This window comes from Zeugodacus cucurbitae, chromosome Y (genome assembly GCF_028554725.1).
Source record: "Zeugodacus cucurbitae isolate PBARC_wt_2022May chromosome Y, idZeuCucr1.2, whole genome shotgun sequence".
NCBI lineage: Eukaryota > Metazoa > Arthropoda > Insecta > Diptera > Tephritidae > Zeugodacus > Zeugodacus cucurbitae.
In genome coordinates, this window is record NC_071673.1 from 5,904,033 (window position 1) to 5,930,814 (window position 26,782).

The 26,782-nt window shown below is 36.5% G+C and overlaps 1 protein-coding gene and 1 non-coding gene across 9 annotated transcripts in view; one reads left to right on the top strand and one right to left on the bottom strand.

Annotated features, from left to right (window-relative positions):
- Positions 1–26,782, top strand: part of LOC128923552 (protein rtoA-like) — a 2,411,103-nt gene that overhangs the window by 2,120,615 nt on the left and 263,706 nt on the right. The window lies entirely within an intron of this gene.
- LOC128923586 (small nucleolar RNA U3) lies at positions 3,568–3,781 on the bottom strand. The gene has a single exon (XR_008472360.1). It is a non-coding gene; the product is annotated as a small nucleolar RNA U3 (small nucleolar RNA).

The following is a 26,782-nucleotide window of genomic DNA, read 5'->3' on the forward strand; positions in this document are numbered from 1 at the left end:
TGTATATTCATTTATACGTGTGTGTATATATGTGTGTTTTTTTCATAAAAATATTTCAATTTCAATATATGTTCGATTGTGTGTGTAGATAAAATTTGTCAGTACATACGTGTATACTTTTTCTGTAGTTGGCTTTGTATATTTTTACATTACCGCAAATGTTTGAATATATTTACGATTGTATGTATATTTTCTCATTTGTTGGTTTCTGGGTGCATATCATAGCTGGCTTTTGAAAATTTTTACATTGCGGCAGGTGTTTGTTTATATACGTGTAGTTGATTGTATTTTTTGAAATTTGAATTTGTTTTTGTGGAAAAAAATTTGTTTGAGCAAATGTTTTTTGTGTGACGTAATTTGTTTCGTTATTATGGTTGGTGATCCTGTTGAAAATCGATCAATAAAAATCACACAGCAGGACAATACTCTCAGCATTATTTCAGATCTACATCGCTCATTTGACACACTTCAATCTCCTCTAAAATTTTGGCAAGGACAGGACGAATATCATATAAATATATGAATTAAAAAATATGTATTAAAAAATAAAAAATATATGTATAAATATATGGATATATGTATATAAATTATTCACAGCAAAGCGTGGCCGGGTTTACTAGTAGATATATATATATATACGTATCTACAATACCTCAAATATCACAAATCACATAATCCAACTTATGATGCAAACTAACAAAATTCTATGCAGCTAATGCCATCGCCCACACCCCCTGAAGAAATACACTATCTTCAAGAGCATGAAGCCCGCTCAACGGCAGCAAGTTGCAAGAGCGCACGGGCATTGCATGAACTGCTTGGCAGATGACCATGCCACTATCGAGTGCTGGGCCGACAGTTCATGACAATACTGTACCAGACCACACCACACGCTATTCCATCGATTTCCGAACAGCTGCAGAAGCTCCTAGGCAGTTAATCCGCCTAGGGGGACCGGGATGTTCACATGACATACGACCTATTGGGAGCAGTGTGCAACATTGTTATTCCATCTCATTCTTGTGCGATTTGAATTGAAGTGAAATAAATTGTTAACGTTTGTATATTCTTGAAATCATGTATTTACTTTTAGCTTTCGAATTTCCTTGGTATTGCGGTCGTGTTCAATTCCGCATAAGTATCGTTCCAACGATAATGTCCTCTAACTGCCCTCAGGACATGTCGTCTTCATCAATCTCTTCAATCTTCAAACAATCTCTCCTCTTTGGAGTCCCTACGGGGGGATGAAGAAATGCATATCATTTTGTATGAAAGAAAACTAGCGAGGGGGAAAGGTTAAAAATATGGTGGAGTGACTAACACTTTCTTAAATTCACATTTTATAAATTTATTATGCATATTTTATAAAACAAAGTTCAAATCAATTATCATTATTATAATATTTACAATTGGATTATGATAACTAAAATACGATATGAAATGTCTTACATCTATTTTATTATATTTCTCGCGAATACCGCAGTCGTACCTCCTTTTGTAGTAGGATCATTTCTTCCATTGATCATTTCTAATGAAATTTCTGTCTGAGGAATGCCAGTAATGGTTCAGTTTCTGGCAATGAGAAATTTACATTGAAATCTCCCGCAAGGAGTACCGGTTGTTCGCTATACTCTACTGGTTCTCCGATAATATCTGCAAAAGCTTGCGAACCTGCAGTTGACAACGGTAATTATATATACATATATACTAGGGCAATTCACAATCTGGTGCAAATGGTATCGCATATTTACAATTGCAAATGAGCGAGACATATTGTTGCTTTTGTATGTGATGTATGTGATTGGCGTTGAAACTGTTTAGCCGATTATAGCCGAATCGACGCCACCTCTCTCTCTTCTTCGCAGTTCGGCGCCAGTTGGAGATCCCAAGTGTAACCAGGTCGCTCTCCACCTGGTCCCTCCAACGGAGTGGAGGCCTTCCCCTTCCTCGGCTTCCTCCGGCGGGTACTGCATCGAACACTTTCAGGGCTGGAGTGTTTTCGTCCATTCGGACAACATAATCTAGCCAGCGTAGCCGCTGTCTTTTTATTCGCTGGACTATGTCAATGTCGTCGTATAACTCGTAAACTCCTATTGTCGTCTCATCTGATGTTGACATTGTCCAAGCTTCTGCACCGTAAAGCAGGACGGGAATGATAAGCGACTTGTAGAGCTTGATTTTGGTTCGTCGAGAGAGGACTTTACTGCCTACTCAGTCCAAAGTAGCACCTGTTGGCTAGAGTTATTCTGCGCTGGATTTCGAGGCTGACATTGTTCGTGTTGTTGATGCTGGTTCCCAGGTATACGAAATTATCTACGACCTCGAAGTTATGACTGTCAACAGTGACGTGGGAGCCAAGACGCGAATGCGCTGACTGTTTGCTTGATGACAGGAGATATTTCGTCTTGTCCTCATTCACCTCCAGACCCATTCGCTTCGCCTCCTTATCCATGCGGGAAAAAGCAGAACAAACGGCGCGGTTGTTGCTTCCGATGATATCAATACCATCGGCGTGCGCCAGGAGCTGTACACTCTTGTAGAAGATTGTACCTTCTCTGTTTAGCTCCGCAGCTCTTATAATTCTTGCCAGCATCAGGTTAAAGAAGTCGCACGATAGTGAGTCACCTTGTCTGAAACCTTCTTTGGTATCGAACGGCTCGGAGAGGTCCTTCCCAATCATGATGGAGCTTTTGGTGTTGCTCAACGTCAATTTACACAGCCGTATTAGTTTTGCGGGGATACCAAATTCAGACATCGCGGCATAAAGGCAGCTCCTTTTCGTGCTGTCAAAAGCAGATGTTGAAGAACCTCGCTTTGATGCGGATTGTGGCAAGACGTTCATCCACCGTGGTGAATGCCAGGACTCGGCGACGGAGTCTCTCTCCCACCACAAATCCAACACCAAATTTGCGCTCCTTTATATGGCCGCTGTAGTAGATGTCACAAGGACCCACCTTCTTGCGTCCTTGTCCCGTCCATCGCACCTTTTGGATGGCGGTGATGCCAGCCTTGAGTCGTATGAGGACATCAACCAGCTGGGCAGAGGCACCTTCCCAATTAAGGGTCCGGACATTCCAGGTGCATGCCCTTATATCGTTATCCTTAAAACGTTTGCAGGGGTCGTCATCAAAAGGGGGGTGTCTCATCCGAGGCTTTCGTAGATTTTTCATTGGGGGGTGTTTTTATGTGGTGGGTCCCAAACCCTACGCACAACCGCATAAGCGGGCTTCGCCTTCTCACTTTAGCTCGCCTTCAAACGGATGTCTGTTGACTACCCAGAGGATACTTGGTCTAAAACCGGAAGTCGTGAGCTGCTTGAACCATGTGGAGAAGAATCGTTTCTGGCCACTCCCAAGTGAATGACAATCAAAAACTTTCCTCACTTGCGTGAGCTTCTACATATGATCCCATCCTCCTGCTTTTACACTAACAAAATATACAGCGAATTTGCAATTGCAACTATGCAAGACCATTTGTACCAGATTGTGAATTGCTCTACTGTACCTATTGACTGCATTATTATATATAATTATTTGTATAAAACATTGGAACTTATTCATTAAAATCACCACTTAGAAGTCGTTTTGTCCGTTGTAACCGAGCGATCATCGAAGAAACATCATTTCTAATATGTCACAAGACAAAATTAGAAATTAAGTTAATAAACCTCACGCTGTCATATAAAACGATATACCTCCTCATAGCGGGTGCTAATACTTTTGATTTGCAAAGAAAGTAAATAAAGACTGACTACAGAAATGATCCTGTGAAGTATAGTCTTAACTTTTCAACGGCCAACGCAGAGTATTTCAACAAAAAGTCACACAAAATAGTTGAGAATTCGCAGAAATGAAACAGAAACGAAAGAAAAACAAATAATGCGCAAGCATACAATCATACATATGCGTACACATGTGAATATGTCACCAACCAAAAATTTAAACATTGTTCAATTGTTCACTGTCACAATTTCTCTCGTGCCGACCACTGCTCAAATAGCATAAGCATGGCAAGTGCTTTAAGTTCTCTGCTTTACTCTCATTCACTCTCTCTCTTTCTCTCTCGCGTTAATTGTTCAACGCTATTCCCTCTCCACTGAAGCGTTAAACAATTATCGCAACCTTTTCCGAAGTCGTATAAGAAGTAAAGGGTGATTTTTTAAGAGCTTGATAACTTTTTAAAAAAAAAAAACGCATAAAATTTGCAAAATCTCATCGGTTCTTTATTTGAAACGTTAGATTGGTTCATGACATTTACTTTTTGAAGATAATTTCATTTAAATGTTGACCGCGGCTGCGTCTTAGGTGGTCCATTCGGAAAGTCCAATTTTGGGCAACTTTTTCGAGCATTTCGGCCGGAATAGCCCGAATTTCTTCGGAAATGTTGTCTTCCAAAGCTGGAATAGTTGCTGGCTTATTTCTGTAGACTTTAGACTTGACGTAGCCCCACAAAAAATAGTCTAAAGGCGTTAAATCGCATGATCTTGGTGGCCAACTTACGGGTCCATTTCTTGAGATGAATTGTTCTCCGAAGTTTTCCTTCAAAATGGCCATAGAATCGCGAGCTGTGTGGCATGTAGCGCCATCTTGTTGAAACCACATGTCAACCAAGTTCAGTTCTTCCATTTTTGGCAACAAAAAGTTTGTTAGCATCGAACGATAGCGATCGCCATTCACCGTAACGTTGCGTCCAACAGCATCTTTAAAAAAATACGGTCCAATGATTCCACCAGCGTACAAACCACACCAAACAGTGCATTTTTCGGGATGCATGGGCAGTTCTTGAACGGCTTCTGGTTGCTCTTCACCCCAAATGCGGCAATTTTGCTTATTTACGTAGCCATTCAACCAGAAATGAGCCTCATCGCTGAACAAAATTTGTCGATAAACACATTTCGAACCGAACACTGATTTTGGTAATAAAATTCAATGATTTGCAAGCGTTGCTCGTTAGTAAGTCTATTCATGATGAAATGTCAAAGCATACTGAGCATCTTTCTCTTTGACACCATGTCTGAAATCCCACGTGATCTGTCAAATACTAATGCATGAAAATCCTAACCTCAAAAAAATCACCCGTTATAACTTCAAAAAAATTTATTTGGCAACAGAATAACTTCTGAAAATGTTGGGAATCAAATCACGAAAACGAAAAAATATCGATTCCCAAATAACGAAAAGCCAAATCAAAAAATACGACATTAATTTGACGTACGAAAATCGATAAAAATTGCGGAAAAGCGATCAATAAATTGTGAAAAATTATTCGAAAAAATTGCAATTAAGAAACAAATACTTTTAATTTTATATATTTTATTTTATTGGTTTATTTAATAAATAATTTATTGATTTATTTATTTAAGTAGGAATACTACCGCCATCCCAAAATCCCTTTTGTTTCACTTCAACTTTGTACATTTAGATATAAACATACGTACAGTTCAAATACATATATGTCGGCGCACCCTAATGGTGTGTGGATATTGGTATGCGTGTGTGAGTGTATGTGTACACAGTTTAGGGAATTTCATTAGAAGACTAAGTTCTTCAGTATTGCAACAGCCGTTAATTGTGCTGTAATTGGTTGCTGCATGTTGTCACTTTAAGAAGTACCGATTTAGCGGGGCGACAGCGTGGCGCCGCTATCAACGAGTGTGGTTGTCTGTATGTCGCTTCTTCAAGAAGTACCGTTTTAGCGGGGCGACAGCGTGGTGTCGCTATCGTCGAGCGTGGTTCGATGGTAAGCACAAAAAGGAAGAAAACGACGTAGAGTCAGTCGTCTTGGAAGACTTGGCATAGTGAAGTTGTGTTAATAATTAATATTGTAAAGTGCAATTAAAATATTGTGAAGTGAGAAGTGTGAAACCGAAACCCGCTGCGCTATAACGATGTCTAACAAAGACATTAATATTCCGACATCAGAAGTGGAATCTGGCCATCTGCCTCAAGCATTGGATGGACCATGGCGAACACGATGGTCACCGTGAAAAATCAAATGTACATAACTTGCTACAAGTGCGGAGAATTGGGTCACATATCTACCCAATGTACAAAGAAGGAAGTTGATAAGAACACGGCATTCAACCGGGAAAAGCGAGTGCAACAGTGCAGAGTTGCAATACCTAAAGTATACTTGAATCACAGAGACCAAATTTTTGAAATCACCTTTGATTCTTGATCGGAATGTTCGTTAATGAAAGAAAAGCTAACTATAAAATTTTCTGGTAAAAGATTCAATAACATTGTTATGCTAAAAGGTATAGGCAGTAATGGAATATGTAGTACTGTACAAATATTAAGTAACGTAAAAATTGACGATAATTGTATTGAAATTTTGTTTTATGTAATAGGCGATGATGATATGCCAAATGACATTGTCATTGGCCGTGAAATACTTAATCAGGGTTTTCATATTGTTATTTGATCAAACCAATTTAAAATTTCAAGAACCGAAATGGTTAATTTATTTTGGCAGTGAGCCAGCTGATATTAATACTGAGCTTGAGGGGCTTATACAAGATCAAATAAATATAATTGGAGGAGCTAATTACTTTCCATGTCTAGATATGGCCAGTGGATATCATCAAATTCCTTTACATTCAACGTCTATTGAGTATACGGCTTTTGTAACGCCAGATGGCCAATACGAATTTTTATCTATGCCATTCGGGGTCAGAAACGCACCTTCGGTTTTTCAACGATTAGTAATGCAGGGACTAGGGGATCTAGCAAATTCCTTTGTTATCGTCTATATGGACGATATCATGATAGTTGTCTCAATAAAATGCGAGGCGTTAGAAAGATTACAGATTGTTCTAAATGTTTTAACAGAGGCTGGGTTTTCATTCAACCTTACAAAGTGTTCTTTTCTGAAAACATCAGTTCAATGTTTGGGTTACAATGTAAGTGCAGGTGAAATTCGTCCAAACCCACAGAAAATTGTAGCGTTGACTGCTCTTCCGCCTCCACAGTCAATCACTTTACTCAGACAATTTATAGGGTTAGCGTCTTACTTCCAACAGTTTATTAAGGGATTTTCACAATTAATGAAACCGTTATACTTCTTAACTGCAGACAAAAATAAATTTATTTGGGAAACGGAACATGAACAGATACGGAAAAAAGTCATTGCCATTCTTACTGAAAAACCAGTTCTTGTTATCTTTGACCCAGTTTATCCAATCGAATTGCATACAGACGCAAGTTGTACTGGCTACTGTGCAATTTTATTACATAAAATTAATAACAAACCTCAAGTAAAGAATATTATATCAAAACTACTTCACCCGCAGAATCAAGATATCACTCGTATGAATTGGAAACCTTAGCTATTGTAAACTCCATTAAACATTTTCGACATTATTTGTTGGGCAGGAACTTTATTGTTTATACTGACTGCAACTCACTATAACGTCAAAAAATAAACAAGATTTAACCCCCAGAGCACAACGCTGGTGGGCTTATTTGCAATCATTCACATTCGATACTCAGTATAGAGAAGGGAAAAGGCACATGTTGACTTCTTATCGAGAAATCCTCCTTTAACAAAGTCTACTTCGGTCACAAAATTAGTCGATGAGAAGAGAGTAAATTTCGCTGAAATATCAAGCAACTGGCTTATTGCCGAACAGCGTCGAGATTCGGACATAGTCGAAATTGTAAAAAAAATTAAAAGAGTTTTCTCTGTCTGTAGATATTGCGAAAACTTATGAATTGAGGGCGGGAGTTCTTCATCGAAAAATACAGAGAAATGGCAGAACACGTTGTTTACCAGTGGTGCCACGAGCTTTTAGATGGTCTGTTATAAACCAAGTTCATGAGTCAATAATGCATTTAGGTTTTGATAATACATTGGATAAAACTTACGACTTTTACTGGTTTGAAAATATGTCAAAAATTGTTAAAAAATTTGTTGACCACTGCATCACTTGTAAAATGTCAAAATCCACCTCAGGGAAAATATAGGCTGAATTGCATCCAATACCAAAAGTCACTGCTCCTTGGCACACTATCCACATCGATATTACAGGAAAATTAAGTGGCAAGAGTGACCAGAAGGAGTATGTTATTACCAAATACGTCTATCTTAGTCATAGCCTTAAATTAGACAGTGAGAGTTGCATAAAAGCCGTTCAATCCGCTGTTTCATTGTTTGGAGTACCAAACCGAATAATAGCTGACCAGGGAAGGTGTTTTACAGGTGCAAAGTTCAGTCAAATTATGTTCAGATCAGAAACTAAACTTGCATTTGATAGCCACTGGTGCAAGTCGAGCTAATGGTCAAGTGAAGCGAACCATGAGCATGTTAAAAAATATGTTAACGGCGATTGAAACTGGAACTCAGTCTTGGAGAAGTGCAATTGGCAATCAATTGTACAACCAACCGCATTACGAAAGCAAGTCCTTTAGAAATGTTGTTGAGAAAGGTAACACGCCCATTAGGATTACTTCCCCATAGTGACATAGAAAATGTTGTTGATCTGCCAAACGTAAGAGCGCAAGCTGCAAAGAATGTGTTAGCCACTGCAGTTTATGATAAAAAAACGATTTGATGAAAATAAGGCAAAAGTAGTTAGACACAAAGTTGGGGATTTTGTGTTACTTAAAAGTGAAGAAAGACATCAGACCAAGTTAAGTCCGAAATTCAAGGGGCCTTTTGAAATAGGAGAGGTTCTAGAAGGTGACAGGTACATTTTGAAATCTTTAACCAATAAAAGGAATATGGAATAAGGAATAAATATGCACACGAAGATGTAAGAAAGTTACCAGAGGCGCAAGTGCCTGAGGATATTGTTGCAAGTAGAGAATCCGTTGCGAACGGAGAAGAGAGTGAAAATGAAAATGTTGAAGGTATTGAGGGTGTTGAAGTTTCTGAAGAAAATGAGAATGAAGATGTTGAAAATGTTGAAATCACTAAAGTGAAGTAAACGAATAACAAAAGAATGACAAAATATATGAATGACTGGCCAAAGAAAATGGCAGAGTACTCAGATCATAATGCAAGCACAAGTGCAAAACATACTAATGGTTGTTTTGATCATGGCGTGTGGCGCATTGGATATTATAATGTAAAACCTGTCTGGTTAATGATAATGTAAAAATGAGCTGTACTAAAGAAAAAGATTTTGTATTAGTTAAGAAGGAAACAGAAACATGAAGATGTAATTTGTCAATGGCAATTTGAGTAAATTTTTATAAGTTGATTGAATAATAACTTATCATTTTTGTTAAAAATAATGGTAAGGATGGCCGTGTCGGCGCACCCTAATGATGTGTGGATATTACACAGTTTAGGGAATTTCATTGGAAGACTAAGTTCTTCAGTATTGCAACAGCCGTTAATTGTGCTGTGATTGGTTGCTGCATGTAGTCACTTCAAGAAGTACCGATTTAGCGGGGCGACAGCGTGGCGCCGCTATCATCGAGTGTGGTTGCCTGTATGTCGCTTCTTCAAGAAGTACCGTTTTAGCGGGGCGACAGCGTGGTGTCGCTATCGTCGAGCGTGGTTCGTGGTCACTTTCTCCATTTGTCTTTTTTGTTTTATAGGTTTAGGTAAGTAAAGGTAAGTATTTCAGTGTAACAATTAGCACATATGTATGTATATATTTTTTCTTTTCAGCAACGACACTCCACCTCACTTCTCTTTTTCTTCTTTTAGAAATATGATAAGCACGGGTAAGTAGATTAGACGTACATACATATGTGTGTACGTATATTTCGCAAACATTTTTTTTGCACACACTCTTTGTCACATATGTATATTTATATTCTCGCAACAAAAGTTGATAAGAGAGTATTATAGTTTTGTTCACAGAACGGTTGTTTGTAAGTCATAAAACTAAACGACTTAGATATAGGGTTATATATATCAAAATGATCAGGATGACGAGACGAGTCAAAATCCGAATGTCTGTCAGAAACACTAAATTTCACATAAGAAATGGCAGATAGAAGCTGCACTCAGATTTTTTTACAAAATGGAAAATGGGCGTGGCATCTCCCACTTATGCTTCACAACCACGCCTACTTCCTATATACCAGAACTTTGCACATATACTATGTTTATAGTGTGGCAGCCCCATTCTAAAAATCACAGAAATCGGACCATAGGTTTTTAAGGCCCCATATATCGAACACGAGGACCTCGGACGAGGTCAATGGACTTTATACGAGTACAATAGATATGACGAATATGTGGGTCAAATTGTGTATTATCTAATATAAATAAAGTTAAATATATAAATTGCGAGAGTATAAAATGTTCGGTTACACCCGAACTTAGCCCTTCCTTACTTGTTTTTATATGTAATTATTATTTTATTTATTTTCTAGTTATCTCTTCTTTTGTTTCTTTTTTATAGATTTGCCACTGTATATATTACTTCACTCACTCAAATGTAGATATGCCTACATAAACATGTGTATTTAATTTTATTTTGTCAATTATTTTATTATTTAGGGATCACTGCACTTTAGGAGCACCTTTACTTTAACTTTTTTGTATGTGTATATATATAACACGAGTGTTATATTTATTGTATGCTATTTTTTCACCTTCACTTTTACTAAGCCGAGAACCGAACGGAATTTAACACAGGTAATTGGTAACGAGACCGAGAAATAATTAATGCACTATTAATTTTTTGCACTTTTTAAGTGTATTTTAGTTTTAATTCTTTAATTAATGCACAAGTCCCTGCTCGGCCGCATGAAAAATCTCAATGTTTTTTGAGATACGAAAATGTTGGGGGTGCGTGAATTAAACTTCAATTACCTGTGTAGCGATAAAATATTCCCTCCAATAAAAATAGCGAGCGTTCGGTTCAACATATACAATACGAGAGAGCTCTTTATTCTGTTTTATGTGATCACTTAGCCTAAATCTTAAAGTAACGGTATTATAAATATGTATTTTAAGGGGTAAGTAAAATTCTGGCGCTATTTCGTTAAATGAAGTAATAGATTAAGGTAAGGTATTATGTTAAGTAATAGAATAAGGTAATATAAATGTATTATTAGGGTAAGTATGTTGTGTTTTATAATTCAATATTTTAATTCAATTTCTAATATTCTACTACAATTCATTTTCTTATTTTAAGTTTTAGGTTTTTACAAATAACTTAATATATAAAAATTCAGTTTCCGTGTGTATGTTCCGAATGAACTCAAAAACGAGTCAACTGATGTTCATGAAAGTTGGCATATACATTTAATTTCGTCTAACTTAGATGATAGGATAGTTATTATTCATGGTTATCCATTGTATCGCCGCAGAAACGCTGATAATGGTGGTCATACATATAAAATGAGAACTTCAAATTCTAACCAATTAGAAATTAACAATCAATGGGTAGTACTATACTCACCACTACTCTCCAAAACGTGCAAGGCTCATTTTAATGTTGAGCTTTGCAGTTCTGTCAAATCCATCAAGTATATTTGCAAGTACGTTAATTAGGACAGAGATTTGGCCGTATTTGGAGTACAAAATATAGACGAAAATTATGAAATAGCACGCTACCAAATGGGTAGATACATTAGCAGCAATGAAGTTATCTGGCGCATACTTAGCTTCCCCATACACCATAGAGAACATCTTGCAGTGCATCTTGAAAATTGTTATATTTCATTCACAAAATAAAATTGCAATAGCAGTTGCATCATCAGGCATAGCTGCTACTTTGTTGGATGGTGGGCGGACAGCACATTCTGCTTTCAAGCTACCATTAGATATTCATAACAATCCAAATGCAATGTGTAATATTAAAAAAAGAACCGGAATTGCAGTAGTGTTACGGAAGACTTAAAACATAATATGGGATGAGTTTACTATGGCTAATAAGCATTCACTCGAAGCATTAAATAGGAATATGCAGGATTTAAACAATAGTGACAGACTTTTCGGTGGTACTATTTTATTACTATCTGGTGATTTTCGGCAAACGTTGTCAGTTATTCCTCGCTCCACTTTTGCAGATGATGTATATGCATGTCTAAACCAATCAATTTTATGGAGAAATGTTGAAACACTCATACTGACAAAATACATGCGAGTACAACTCCAAAATGATCCAACAGCACAATTACTAAACAATTACTGGATCTTGGAAACGGTGAAATAGAATTTCATGAAGATACTCAACATATTAGATTGCCAGATAATTTCTGTACTGTTGTTAAAAATAAAAATTAACTGATTGAGAGTGTCTTCCCAGATATACTAAATAACTATTTAAATCATGACTGGTTTAGTAATCGTGCAATTTCAGCAGCGAAAAATGTTGATTTTGATTGGATTAAATGCAAGATATTACCAAGTGAAGAAAACGAGACAGTGAAATTCTTTAGACATATCAGGAATGCCACCACACAATCTACGATTGAAAATTGGATCCCCGATTATTCTGCTGCGTAAATTAAACCCTCCTAAACTATGCAACGGCACACGTTTGGTGATCAAAAGAATTACTGGAAACGTTCATGAAGCAACTATGTATTTTTACAGAAAAGTTTAAAGGAGAAATTGTTTTGTTACCACGTATTCCGATGATACCATCCGATTCTCCCATACCATTTAAAATACTACAGTTTCGCATTCGTTTAGCTTTCGCGATGACTATAAATAAATCTCAAAGACAAACAATTTCTATTTGCGGATTAGATTTGGAAATTCCATGTTTCTATCATGGGCAATTATACGTGGCGTGTTCACGAGTAGGAAGACCATAAAGTTTATTTCTATTAACAAAGGACCGTTTGACCAAAAATATTGTACATCGATTGGCGCTTCATTGAACATTAACTGAGATTTATTACGATTAAAAACATTTAGAGTATATATATCAAATAAAAATATTTAAAGTATTTAATAAATATGTTATAAAAATGTTATGTTAATTTGTGTTAAATTTTGTCTTTCAAATCCTTCTTGAATCACTCAGCCACAGCAACGAGTGGCTGGGTCTGCTAGTACACATATGTACATATATATGTCGCTTGACGCAACAGTAAGTATACAAAATAAACATTTAAAGCACAGCGCGTATATAATATGTTTTTGTTTCAGTGTGGACAATGGACAATGAGACCCGTTTTCTGCTGGACAAATACGCCACATATTTTCAAAGCGGTACAAAACTGTACTAAGAAGAAAAAAAGCAACATTGGATAATAACCACATTTCTGCCGCCAAGAGGCAAAAGGTTGAGTTTGAGGAAGAGATAGAAAATATCTCTGCGATGGATGACTCGATTGAACCATAAGTGCAAATGAGCAGCCAAGCGGTGATTATAAGCTAAACTCACTATCCCCAAAAGAAAAATCGAGAAAAAAAAATCTGTGCATGAGAAATATCCCCTAAATCGCGGCAGCAGAAGATAGAACTCTATCTAGCTAAGTCATATTCAGCAAATGATTGCAACTATGAGGAATACATTATAGTGTAGTTCCTAAATATTTAAACTTTTTGAACCTTTTATAACTAATTAAGCTGAAATAATTTTTTTGGATGTAAGAAAAATACTGAAGCTCTTGAATTAGTTAATTTAATTAAAAAAAAATAAAGTTAATTTACTTTTCTTGGAGTGAAGAGCTGGTTACCGTTACGTTTGATCTGACCTAATTGTGAAAGAAATTGGTATCTCCTGTCGTCTCTTTCCATGGATATGTTATCATCATCATCACATGAATCGCTAAAACAAATACGTCGCCCATGTAAAACACAACATGCTAAAATAGCATTCCGAAAGCATTTTCTATTATAACCCTCGTCTGACAAAATTTTTTGTTGTACACCTTTTCGGATTCTGTCAAATTACCATAATCTCTGTATGGTGTTAATAAATATTCCCTTAGAGGATATGCTGAATCTCCCATTAAATGGTATTTTGAGGTACAAAGGGTCGACAATTATTTACCAATGAAAGATAATCTGAGAACTCTATCATCAAGAATTTTGCTAGGCACCCCGGTAAATACGTCCAAAAAACGTAACTTTGCATCCCATACACCTTGGAGAGTGATTGAAACACAATCGTGCCTGTTGATATATGTGGAGCGTATTTTATATTTGGGTTTTCTGCTTGTTAAAAGTTTTGAAAACAAGTAAGGAAGGGCTAAGTTCGGGTGTAACCGAACATTTTATACTCTCGCAATTTATTGATGTAATTTTATAAAGACAACACAATTCGACCCATATATTCGGCATAAAGTTCAATAGAATAACGAAAATCATCATAAATAGTATATGGGGATTGAGGTAATTCGTAACCGATTTCACTCGTTTTCACCACCAAGATACAACGTATCGAAGACTATACGCTCACTTAATTTAATATTACTTATAATTAGGTATATGGGATCTGGGGGAAGTTATGACCCAATTTTTACCATTTCAGGTACAGAGAGAAACTGTTATAAGAAAAAAATTCAGAGGGAAAGAATTACATTAAAATATCTGAGGGATTTACCTATATTTTCGGTGAAAAATTAACCTTAGGCACTGAGTTCTTCATGTTTGATATCAGGGGCCTTGAAAAGTCATGGTTCGATTTTGACAATTTTTCCACAAGTGATGTCACAGCTCAAATACAGTACTTGTGTAAAGTTTTATTCCGCTAGCTTCATTGGTTCCTTATGAATACATTATAAAGTGAACGAATCAGATGGAATTCAAAATTGGGTTATATGGGAAGTAGACGTAGTTGTAAACCGATTTCGCCCATATTCCACCCGTGTCATCAGGGTTATGTCAAGAAAGTGTTATGTACCGAATTTCATTGAAATCGGTCGAATAGTTCTTGAGATATGGTTTTTGACCCATAAGTGGGCGACGCCACGCCCATTTTCCCTTTTTGTAAAAAAATCTCAGTGCAGCTTTCTTCTGCCTTTTCTTATGTAAAATTTGGTGTTTCTGACGTTTTTCGTTAGGGAGTTAACCCACTTTTAGTAATTTTCAACCTAACCTTTGTATGGGAGGTGGGCGTGGTTATTATCCGATTTCTTTCATTTTTGGACTGTATAAGGAAATGGCTAAAAGAAACGACTGCAGAAAGTTTGGCTTATATAGCTTTATTGGTTTGCGAGTTATATACAAAAAACCTATTTGGGGGCGGGGTCACGCCCACTTTTCCAAAAAAATTACATCCAAATGTGCCCCTCCCTAATGGGATCCTATGTTCCAAATTTCATTTCATAACTTTATTTATGGCTTAGTTATGACGCTGTATAGGTTTTCGGTTTCCTCCATTTTGTGGGCGTGGCAGTGGACCGATTTTGCCCATTTTCGAAAGCAACCTCCTCAGGGTGCCAAGGAACATGTGTTCCAAGTTTCATTAAGATATCTTAATTTTTACTCAAGTTATCGCTTGCACGGACCGACGGACAGACGGACAGACGGACGGACAGACATCCGGATTTCAAATCTACTCGTCATCCTGATCATTTATGTATATATAACCCCATATCTAACTCTTATATTTCTTGGTGACACAAACAACCGTTATGTGAACAAAACTATGATACTCTGTGCAACAGGTTGCGAGAGTATAAAAATTGCCTACTTCTCTGCTTCTCTACTTTTATTTGCAGAAAACCTATATGAAATATGGAATACAAATTGTTATTAACAATTTTGGTATAAAGGTTGCATTTAAATCAACATATCACAAAAACGCAAGCACTTGAGTTTCGGACACGATGATGAATCTATCAGTTCATCCGCAATTTTCATAATTGAATACAACAAAATTTCACGATTAATTTTATTAAAAATTAACCAAAATAAAAATGTAAATAAATATTAACTGCAACTCTCACTCTTACGTTTTGGCAGTGTAAAATATGTTACAGTTTTTTCGGGTTAGGTTAAAACATTTTGAGAGAAGAACATACAAGCCTGAAAAATTTTTGAGAAAAGAACACGCAAATTTGACAGCTCGGCGACAGGGCGGAATAAATGCAAAATTTTTATGAGAAAAGAAGACGCTATTAGAGTCGTATGGTTTTCGGCACACTTTATTTAATGGATTTTTTCTTTTATACTGAAGTTTGTTTATGGCCTTTGTAACTTTAAAGCCCTGTTGTGAGTATTCTATAGTCTGAACTATCTGACAGGTTTATTTTGCAAGAACTTGGGCCAGTAAGCTTAAGTGTGTACGAATTTTTTACTTCTGTGTTTATCAACAAATCTGTTTCATTTTCAAGCTCATCTTCGTCTGTTTCAGCTACAAAAGTTGCTTTTGACGGAGAGGAAGAAGCATCATCGGTATATTTACTAAGAGCTTTCCTTAAATTTTCATTTTGGAGTTAAAGTGTTGTATTTTCATTTTTTAGTTCATGGGCAATTTTTTCTAATCTCATATTGTGTTCAAGCAACTTACTCATTTGATTACATGGTGTTCCACCACCAGGAGGAGGAGTCTGTGTGTCCATCAAGAACTTATCAAGATATAATTATGTTAAATAATTTATTTAATTATGTAAACCGCATTACCTGCTTTACCGACTATTCTTAAGGTCGACTCTGATCAATCAGCTGGTTTGCCGTGTGACAGAAACAACTGCTAAGCACTTCAGATTAGTGGACACTGAATTTTAGCGCGAAAATTAATTGAGTGTTTATCTATTTTTATACTCTCGTAACAAAGTTGATAAAAAGAGAGAATTATAGTTTTGTACAAATAACGGTTGTTTGTTACACCCAGAAATAAAATAGTTAGATATGGTGTTATATATATATATAAATGATCAGGATGACAAGTGTAGTTGAAATCCGGATGTCTGTCCGTCCGTCTGTCTGTCACACATATTCCTTGCCACCCTGAGGAGGTTGCTTTCGAAAACCTATACAGTGTCATAACTAACTAAATAAAGTTATACAAGTAAATTTTGGTTAAAAATGTTCGCACTAGGAATGTAATTTTTTTGTGGAAGTGGGCGTGGCCACGCCCCCTACTAAGGTTTTTGTATATATATATATCTCGTAAACTGTTAAAGCTATATCAACCAAACCATCTTTTGAACTCTTCCTTATACAGTCCAAAAAAGGAGGAAATCGGCTTATAACCACGCCCATCTCCCATACAATGTTGAAAACTTCTAAAAATGCTTTAATTCAGTAAGAAAAACCTCCAGAAACATTAAATTTCATATAAAGATGGAACAGAAGAACTGCACTCAAAATGGTATACAAAATTGTAAATGGGCGTAGTTCCGCCCACTTATGGGTCGAAAACCATATCTCCGAAATTACTCGATCAATTTCAAAGAAATTCGGTTCATAATATCTATGTGGCTTCCCAATGATATGCTGTGAAAATAGTTCAAATCGGTTCACAACCACGCCTACTTCCCATATAACAGAACTTTGAAGTCGATCTAACGTTTACTTTACAATATATAAAGTCAGCTAGTGAAAATATCGAAACCGACATTTTTCAAAAATACTGCATTTAAAAAGTGGCATCGCCCTGTAAAAATTGCCGAAAATTTTCAAGACCCTATACATATATCGGATATGAGGACCTCAGTGCTTCTTAAGTTTCTCAAATATTTTGAAGAAATTCAGTTTCTTTTAATAGAATGTCTCCGTGCCAAAAATGAGTGAAATCGGGTAATAACTTCCCCTAGCTCCCATATACCTAATATTAGGGTTTTCAAACTTTCAATGGACTTTATATCATATATATGCCGAATATGTGAGTCAAATAAATTGCGAGAGTATAAAATGTTCGGTGACACCCGAACTTAGCCCTTTCTTACTTGTTAAATTTGTATTTGTTATTGTTTAAAAAATCTTAATAATTGCGTGATTTATTTTAGTGATTCTACACAATTTATGCAACTATTTGGAGGAAATTGATTTAATCGTGGTGACAATGATGATAGACTCCTCCGGCAAATTGGCCTACGAAATTCCAAAGCGTTAATCGTATCACTATTCGTGATTCTAATTATTGTACATTTCGGTATAATTTAGTCATGACAATTTTTTGGTCGTTGTTCATCTCTGAATGAAATTTTTGAGGAAGGAATTTTAAAATTCACATTAGACTAACCACCCAGAATTAATGGTGTGTAATCATCACCCCTACCAAGGAGAGCAGCATGGCCTTGAGTGGCCCTTATATTTTTTTGGCTACGAAATATGTAGACCGCTGCAATAACCATCTGTTTTCCTTGTGATATTTTTCTTGCAATCAAATTGATGTAAGAATGAGCTCTCCGACCATGATAAAAACGTAAATAGTCATTTGTTGAAGTTATTCATAATTCTTCGACATAAACTAAGGATTGCTATTGTTTTTATACTCTCGCAACAAAAGTTTCGCATAACGGTTGTTTGTAAGACATAAAACTAAGCGAGTTAGATATAGGGTTATACAGAGGTAGTTAAAATTATTTACACATCGAACGTTTTTTTACAAGTTTCACAGAAAGAAAAAGCTTTTGATTGTTGTTGATGTTGTCGCAGGGTAACAGAATGTTATGTTGTTGTAAACCTTGATCTATTCCTGAGCGTATGCAGCCAGTTTGGTTAGAATAGCTAGAAATATGGCGGAGAAATATGCAAATGAACGGAAGACTCGTAGTAGTCAAAAGTATTTACACATAACTTGCACTCTATTATCCTGTTCTTATTTAATGATATTTTTTTAATTTTAATGTTTAGTCTAAGTTACTATTCTAAGTCGATAAATTCATAATTGGTTACACCGCCTTTGGCATCAATAACAGCCTGCTTTATGGTCCGAATTGATTCAACACAATTGTGCGCTAAGTTAACTGTAAATTTAGACCAAATGTCGGTAATTTCGGCGTTTTCGGTTATTATATCAATTGTCCTCTGATATTTAACGAATGTCCAAATATTTTCGATAAAGTTTAGGTCGGGGCTCTGCGGAGATCAACTTGATTTGCTTCAATTAAAAGTTTTGTTGGTAACGATCTTTTATGAAATGGAGATTGTCCTGTTGTAAAATGTTGTCAATAGTTGGAAAAGGTTGACTAACCACTACAATGGCATGGTCATGTGAATTCTGATATACCCGGATGATTTAGAGTCCCTAAATTAGTATCAAATCTCCAGAACTTAAGTAAGGAAAACTTGCCCAAAAAATCACAATGTCACCTCCGACGCTATTTAGCGTCTAAACTGCATTATTCTTCTTCTCACGTGATAAATGCATAAAGCGTTTACTAAAGAAGCCCTGAAACTAAAATTTTGCCTTATCTGCCCACGACAGGCTTTAGGATGCAATTTATGGCAAAGGAGAAGCATATCGATTTTTCGGAATCGGATCGGTTTCGGAAATATTGACCACTTTATGCACAACGTAGTCATTTATGTTAACTTTTTTCAATGTCCTAAGCAGTGGAGCATCATTAACTGTCCATGCAATATGCTGAATCGATAGTGCTCTAATATTAAGAGGACTAATTGTGAGATTTTTCATGACAGTTCCTACTATTCTTCTATATTATCTTTGAGTTATCACAGGTTTCCGTCCAGTTCTCTTTAAAGTATCCTTGCAATTGTTCGTCTACTTCTTTTTAATAACTAAATTTTTACTAACCCGGACACCGAAACCCCAGTCTTAAACTTAGTAATAGTCTCCGATCTAGTTATAAACGATAATTCCTTTGTTTTCTGCATTTTATTTACCATTTTTTATGTTTTAAGGCTGAGTTATGAATGCTATAGAATTCTATGTTGTTATGAATGCAATAGAATTGAATTACTACTATTGCTCAAACAAAATCCAAGGATAAAGGCTAAATCACCGTGTGTAAATACTTTTGACTACTGCGAGTCTGTAGTTCATTTGATTATTTCTCCGCCATATTTCTAGCTATTCTTGCTAAACTGACTTCATTCTCTCAGGGATGGATCAAGGTTTACAACAACATTTTGTTACCCTACGACAACAACAACAAGAAAAAGCTTTTTCCGTGAAACTTGTAAAAAAACGTCCGATGTGTAAATAATTTGACTATCTCTGTATATTATATATCAAAATGATCAGGATGACGAGACGAGTTGAAATCGGTCCGTCCGTCCATCCGCTCGTCCGTCTGTTCATGCAACGGATAACTTGAGTATAAATTAAGATATCTTGATGAAACTTGGTACATATATTCCATGATACTCTAAGGAGGTTGGTATTGAAAATGGGCGTAATCGGACCATTACCACGCCCCCAAAATGGCGAAAACCAAAAACATATAAAGTGTCATAACTAAGCCATAAATTAAGCTATAATAATAAAATTTGACATAAAGGATCGTTCTAGCGAGGGGCATATCTGAATGTAATTTTTTTTTGAAAAGTGGGCGTGATCCCGCCCCTAAATACGTTTTTGGTGAATATCTCGCAAACCAATAAAGCTATATAAACCAAACTTTCTATTAGATTGCCAGATAATTTCTGTACTGTTGTTAAAAATAAAAATTAACTGATTGAGAGTGTCTTCCCAGATATACTAAATAACTATTTAAATCATGATGGTTTAGTAATCGTGCAATTTCAGCAGCGAAAAATGTTGATTTTGATTGGATTAAATACAAGATATTACCAAGTGATTTAATGTCATTTAAGTCTATCGATGCTACTGTAGAAGAAAACGAGACAGTGAATTTCCCAATTGAATTTTTAAATTCTTTAGACATATCAGGAATGCCACCACACAATCTACGATTGAAAATTGGATCCCCGATTATTCTGCTGCGTAAATTAAACCCTCCTAAACTATGCAACGGCACACGTTTGGTGATCAAAAGAGTTACTGGAAACGTTCATGAAGCAACTATGTATTTTTACAGAAAAGTTTAAAGGAGAAATTGTTTTGTTACCACGTATTCCGATGATACCATCCGATTCTCCCATACCATTTAAAATACTACAGTTTCGCATTCGTTTAGCTTTCGCGATGACTATAAATAAATCTCAAAGACAAACAATTTCTATTTGCGGATTAGATTTGGAAATTCCATGTTTCTATCATGGGCAATTATACGTGGCGTGTTCACGAGTAGGAAGACCATAAAGTTTATTTCTATTAACAAAGGACCGTTTGACCAAAAATATTGTACATCGATTGGCGCTTCATTGAACATTAACTGAGATTTATTACGATTAAAAACATTTAGAGTATATATATCAAATAAAAATATTTAAAATATGTAATAAATATGTTATAACTAGCTGTTACCCTGTGCGCTTCGCTGCATCTAAATCGATTAAAACTCTTAAGGGTTTTTACTTTCTGTTTTATTTATTGTTGTAAAACTGTTACTTATTTATAAAACATTTATAAAACATATTGGTATACAACATTTTTGATTTTTCCACCTGGCGCGTAAATGAATAAGCACCTTGGTGTTCCCACTCTCGAGCATGCGACGAACGATTGACCGTGGGAGAAGCACGGTTCTTCCAAATTGACGCCGCACACTTGAAACGTTTGCCCTTGCGATTTGTTGATGGTCATCGCAAAGGCAAGACGTACTGAGAACTGCAAGCGCTTAAATTCAAACGGCATGTCCGTTGGAATCATGGGAATGCGTGGTAAGAGTACAACTTCACCTGCTGCCTTGCCATTTAGTGTTGTTGTTTCAATCAAATTTGGCCACAATTTTTTGACTGAAAGTATTGTGCCATTACAGAAAAGTCGGTGGCTTCAGATTTCGTAGAAGTATAATGGGTGAAGCTATAACCGGCTAAACGGTTGCAACGCCAATCACATAATGGGTGAACCAACTTTCAGGACCAAACTAAGCGGTGGCAGACTGGGGGGATCCAAAGAATTTAAGAATTCAGTTGGATAATTGACTATTTCATCTTGATTCAAAACGCTATCAGTCGATGTATATGTTTTAGCTTCTCCTGGCAGTTTTTCTTGAATGGCAAAATTGATTTCGTTGACGTGTACATTTTTCGGTGCCAATATTGCGTTCACTTAAATAGTGTTGAACAATATTCGGAAATACACTTTCAATCAATTCTTCTTTCGATTGTAAAAGTGTACAAAAGTTGTTCGGCAATGTGTTCAAACCGGTATCATCGATTGGTATTTTGCCTCCGCCAATGTCCAACAACTGCTTCGAAAACGCCGCTGCGGATCGATCGTTTTGCAATTGGACTCGCATGTTGATGGTAAGAGTCAGCCTTTGAACATGTCTCCACAAAACTGACGATTTTAAACATGCGTTTATTTCGTCGGCAGGAGTTGATCGAGGAATGACTGGCAAAGTTTGCCGAAAATCGCCAGATAATAAGACTAATGCTCCGCCAAAAAGTTGTTGCTTTTGGGGTAAATCTTGCATTGTTCTATTGAAAGCTTCTAATGACTTTTTGTTAGCCATTGGGCACTCATCCCATAGAACTATTCCAGCTCCTCGCAAAACTTTTGCCATTGCTGAATTCCTCGATATGCTGAATTGCTGAATGCAGCGATACCTGACGAAGCAATTGCCAGCGCAATTTTATGCTGTGACCGTATAGTAGCAAGAATCAAAGAGATCAGAAACGTTTTCCCTGTACCACCGGGCGCATCCAGAAAGTAGAATCCACCGGCGTTATTGTCAACCGCTCGTATAATCTTATCATAAGCATTTTTCTGCTGAATATTCAATTTGGTAATGTTAGCTTGTATGAAAGCACACAATTCATTGCAATCGTATTGTTGTTCACGTTGAAGCTCATGGTCAAGCATATCAATCGCTGAACGATTGGGCGCAGTTATGCCAAGTTGCGCTAACGCCTTATTCGCAATTGTAAGGCACAGATCTTCAACCAATATCAAAGCATCATTATACATTTGTAATGTATATAGCAAGTCTGCGTCCGATGCTCGATTACGCGCCAAAATTAATAAGTCCTCGGTCATGCAGTCTTTGTACTTATTCCACAGTTCTTGCGGATTTGACTTTTGGAAGGCATGTAGATATTATTATGGCGGTGTCCCAATGCATATCATCTTCTAACAAATGCAATCGCTGACATGCTTCACGATACGTCGCACCAACTGACCGTCAACAGTTTTCAAATCATCAAATGATCTTTATGAAATTAAACATATTCTGAATTCTTTCGTCAAACTTGAGCCCATCAAGACATCGAAACTTGTGCCACAGTGCAAATCTTGTCAGGCGTTCGGTCACACCAGAAACTATTGCTGCAAACCACCAAGGTGTGTGAAGTGTGCCGGAAACCATACGACTCTAAGCTGTACAAAACCTGCCGATCTACCGCCGAAATGCTGTAACTGCAATAAAAACCACCCTGCGAACTATAGGGGATGTGAAGTGGCAAAACAAATACAAAAAATTAAAAACGCGGCTGTGAAACATAAAGAGCCTCAACAACCAAAAAACATAAACACAAGAGTATCTACTGCCCCACAGAAGGAAGTTATGAATACAATCCAGGAATCTGGTGAACCATCATTTGCCAGCATAGTAAAAGATGGCAACAAATTTATACAACAAATGTCTGAAAATCAAATAAATCCGAAAGTAGTTGATGATGTTACCGACAATCTTTCGTTGATTCTCAACAAGCTAAATAAGTAAGAAGAGCAAAATAAACTTATTCACGAACGTCTTAAGCAACTAGAGCGACTGCAAATTGGAAATAGGCAGCAAAAATGAAACCTCTAAAAATTATGACCTGGAATGCTAATGGCTTACTCAAACATAGGGACGAATTAGAGACATTGCTCCATCTTGAAAAGATTGATATATGTCTTATATCTGAAACTCATTTCACAAATCAGACTTTTGTTAAGTTTAAAAACTACAGGCCGTATTGCTCTAATCACCCAAATAATAACGCTAGAGGGGGGAGTGCAATAATTGTTCGAGACAACATTCAGCACTTCGAAGAAATGAAATGAAATGAAACTACGACTATATCGGTCGACTCTGGGATTGGAAAAATACATATTACTGCAATATATAGCCCACCTAGGCATAATATTAAATATGATTTATATAGAGAGCTTATTTTACAGCACCATGGAAAATTCATTATGGGTGGTGACTTTAACGCAAAACACTCGCAATGGGGTTCAAGAATTACGACATCAAAGGGTAGAGAGCTATTTAAAGCCGCTATGCCCACTGGATGTGACTTCGTGTCTACTGGTAAACCGACTTATTGGCCTAGCGATACAAGAAAATTACCTGACTTGATCGACTTTTTTATCATTCGTCAAATATCGAAGGACTTCATTACCGTAGACACTGGCTTAGACTTAAATTCGGACCACTCACCAGTGTATTTCATTCTAAATGACCATCTAAAAGAAATCGAGCTACCACCATATCTCTCTAATAAACATACAGATTGGGAGTATTTTAAAGATAAGCTTGACAAACATATTGATCCTACAGAAAATATAACAACATCTGATATCCTGGAATATGAAGTCTATGAATTTACGAAAGTAATTCAAGAATCGGCATGGAAAAGTACTCCTGTTCTAAAGCAAAAAAACTTTTATACTAAAAACCCTGCAGATATTCTGGATCTCATAAGTAAAAAGAGAAAAATGCGTAAAAAATGGCAAAACACGCGATTTCCTCAATATAAAAAAGCTTCTTAGTATCAAAATAAAACAAATTAAAAATCAAAACATTTCGAACTATATCAAGAAACTAACGCCAAACAAAAATACAGATTATTCTCTTTGGAAAGCAGTAAAAAATGCCAGACAACCGATATTGGCTAATACTCCTCTCAGAAAGCCCAACGGTTATGGGCTAAAAGCGACGAAGAAAAAGCGGAAGTTTTTTCAGAGAAACTAACTAAAACGTTTAGTCCATTTTCGTTCCATGATAGCTTACCGCAGCTAGAAGCAACGCAATATGTAAGCGAAATTCAACCAACTACAAAAAAAGAAGTGGAAAATATCATCAAAATTAGATTAAAGCCTAAAAGGGCTCCCGGCTTCGACTTAATTACAAGTGATGTATTGAAACATTTAACACCCAGAGCATTAACAAAGCTTACATCGATAATAAACGCCTGCTTAAATCTTAAATACGTCCCAATGTCATGGAAGGTATCCGAAATCATTATGGTACAAAAACCTGGGAAAAGTCCACATGAAGCCTCGTCATATCGTCCAATCTCATTGTTGCCTATTTTGTCTAAGCTACTCGAAGCTGTCATTATTAAAAGACTTGAGAACATAATTGAAGAAAAAGGTATCATACGAATTCATCAATTCGGTTTTAGGACTCAACATTCCACAATCGATCAAGTACATCGCATAACAAACATAATAGAAGATGCGATGGAAAATAAATTGATTTGCACAGCTGTGTTTTCTTAGGCATTCGATAGAGTATGGAACCATGGTTCACTTTATAAATTAAGACGTTTCTTACCACAATATCTAACTGACTTACTTGAATCTTACTTGAGCAACCGCTACTTCAGAATCAAGCAGGGACAATCGTATACCACATTGCAACCAATAAAAACAGGAGTACCCAAAGGTAGTATCCTGGGACCACTTTTATATATCTTGTTCACTTCCGACATGCCTACGCCGACAAACTGTACAATTGCCACATTTGCTGATGATACCTGCATCATAACGACAGGCAAAAGCGAAGTGGAATCGGCCAACAGAATGCAATCCGCAATTAACGAAATAGTGGAATGGACACGGAGATGGTGCATTACTTTAAACGAGACGAAATCAATACACGTAAACTACACGAACTAAAGTGCTAGATATATTCCTTTACATATTGGTAATGTGGTAGTCCCATACTTCACCTCTGCGAAATATCTGGGCATAACGCTAGATGCAAAGCTGAAATGGAAAGAGCACATACAAAAAAAAAGTTGCAGAACTAAATCTAAGATATAGCAAAATAAGATGGTTAATCGGTAACAAATCGCAGCTAACAACATCAAATAAAATTCTCGTATATAATCAAACGTTGAAACCTATTTGGATATACGGAATTCAACTGTGGGGATGCGCTGCACCGATATACATTCAAGCGATACAACGGTTCCAAAATAAAGTCCTACGCAAATTTGTAAATGCCCCGTGGTATATACGTAATTCAGACCTGCACCGTGATCTTCATATAAAAATGGTCCGGGAAGTTATTCACGAAACGGCATTGAAACATTCAGCGAGGTTGCAAAATCATGTAAACGCGGAAGCCCGACGACTAGGAGAGATTAGAAATAGCAGACGTCGACTAAAGCGAACAACATTCTACGAATTTAAATAAAAAGTATTAAACGTAATATTTAGTTTCTGAAAAAAACACGCTTATATTGTATCTATCTTATAAAATTAGAAAAATATTGCTTGTTAGTACAATTTTGTTTTGTTTCACTAGTTGCAATCATATGAAATGTAAAAATATATCTAATTACGTTTCAATAAAACAAAAAAAAAAAAAAAATGATGACTAATATCAGACGCAAATAGAAACATTCGGCGTTGTTTGGATGGATGGTTTAAATTCGTCCTATGGCATCGGTTTTACGGACCTTTGGGTAACCGTCAACACGCTCCCCTTGCTTTCGTCGTTGAAATGTATTCAATGATGCATTCCAAGTGAAATATTGTGGTATTTCGGAATATAGTAATGTTCTTGCAAAATCATTTTATTTTTTTTTGCAAAACGTGCAATGATACACACATTAAATTTCTTATGTGCACCCTCCACACAGACCCCAATCACCCCTGAAAATTTCATTGAAATCGGGCAAGCCGTGTAGGAGGAGTATGCGAACGGGAAGTTTTGCC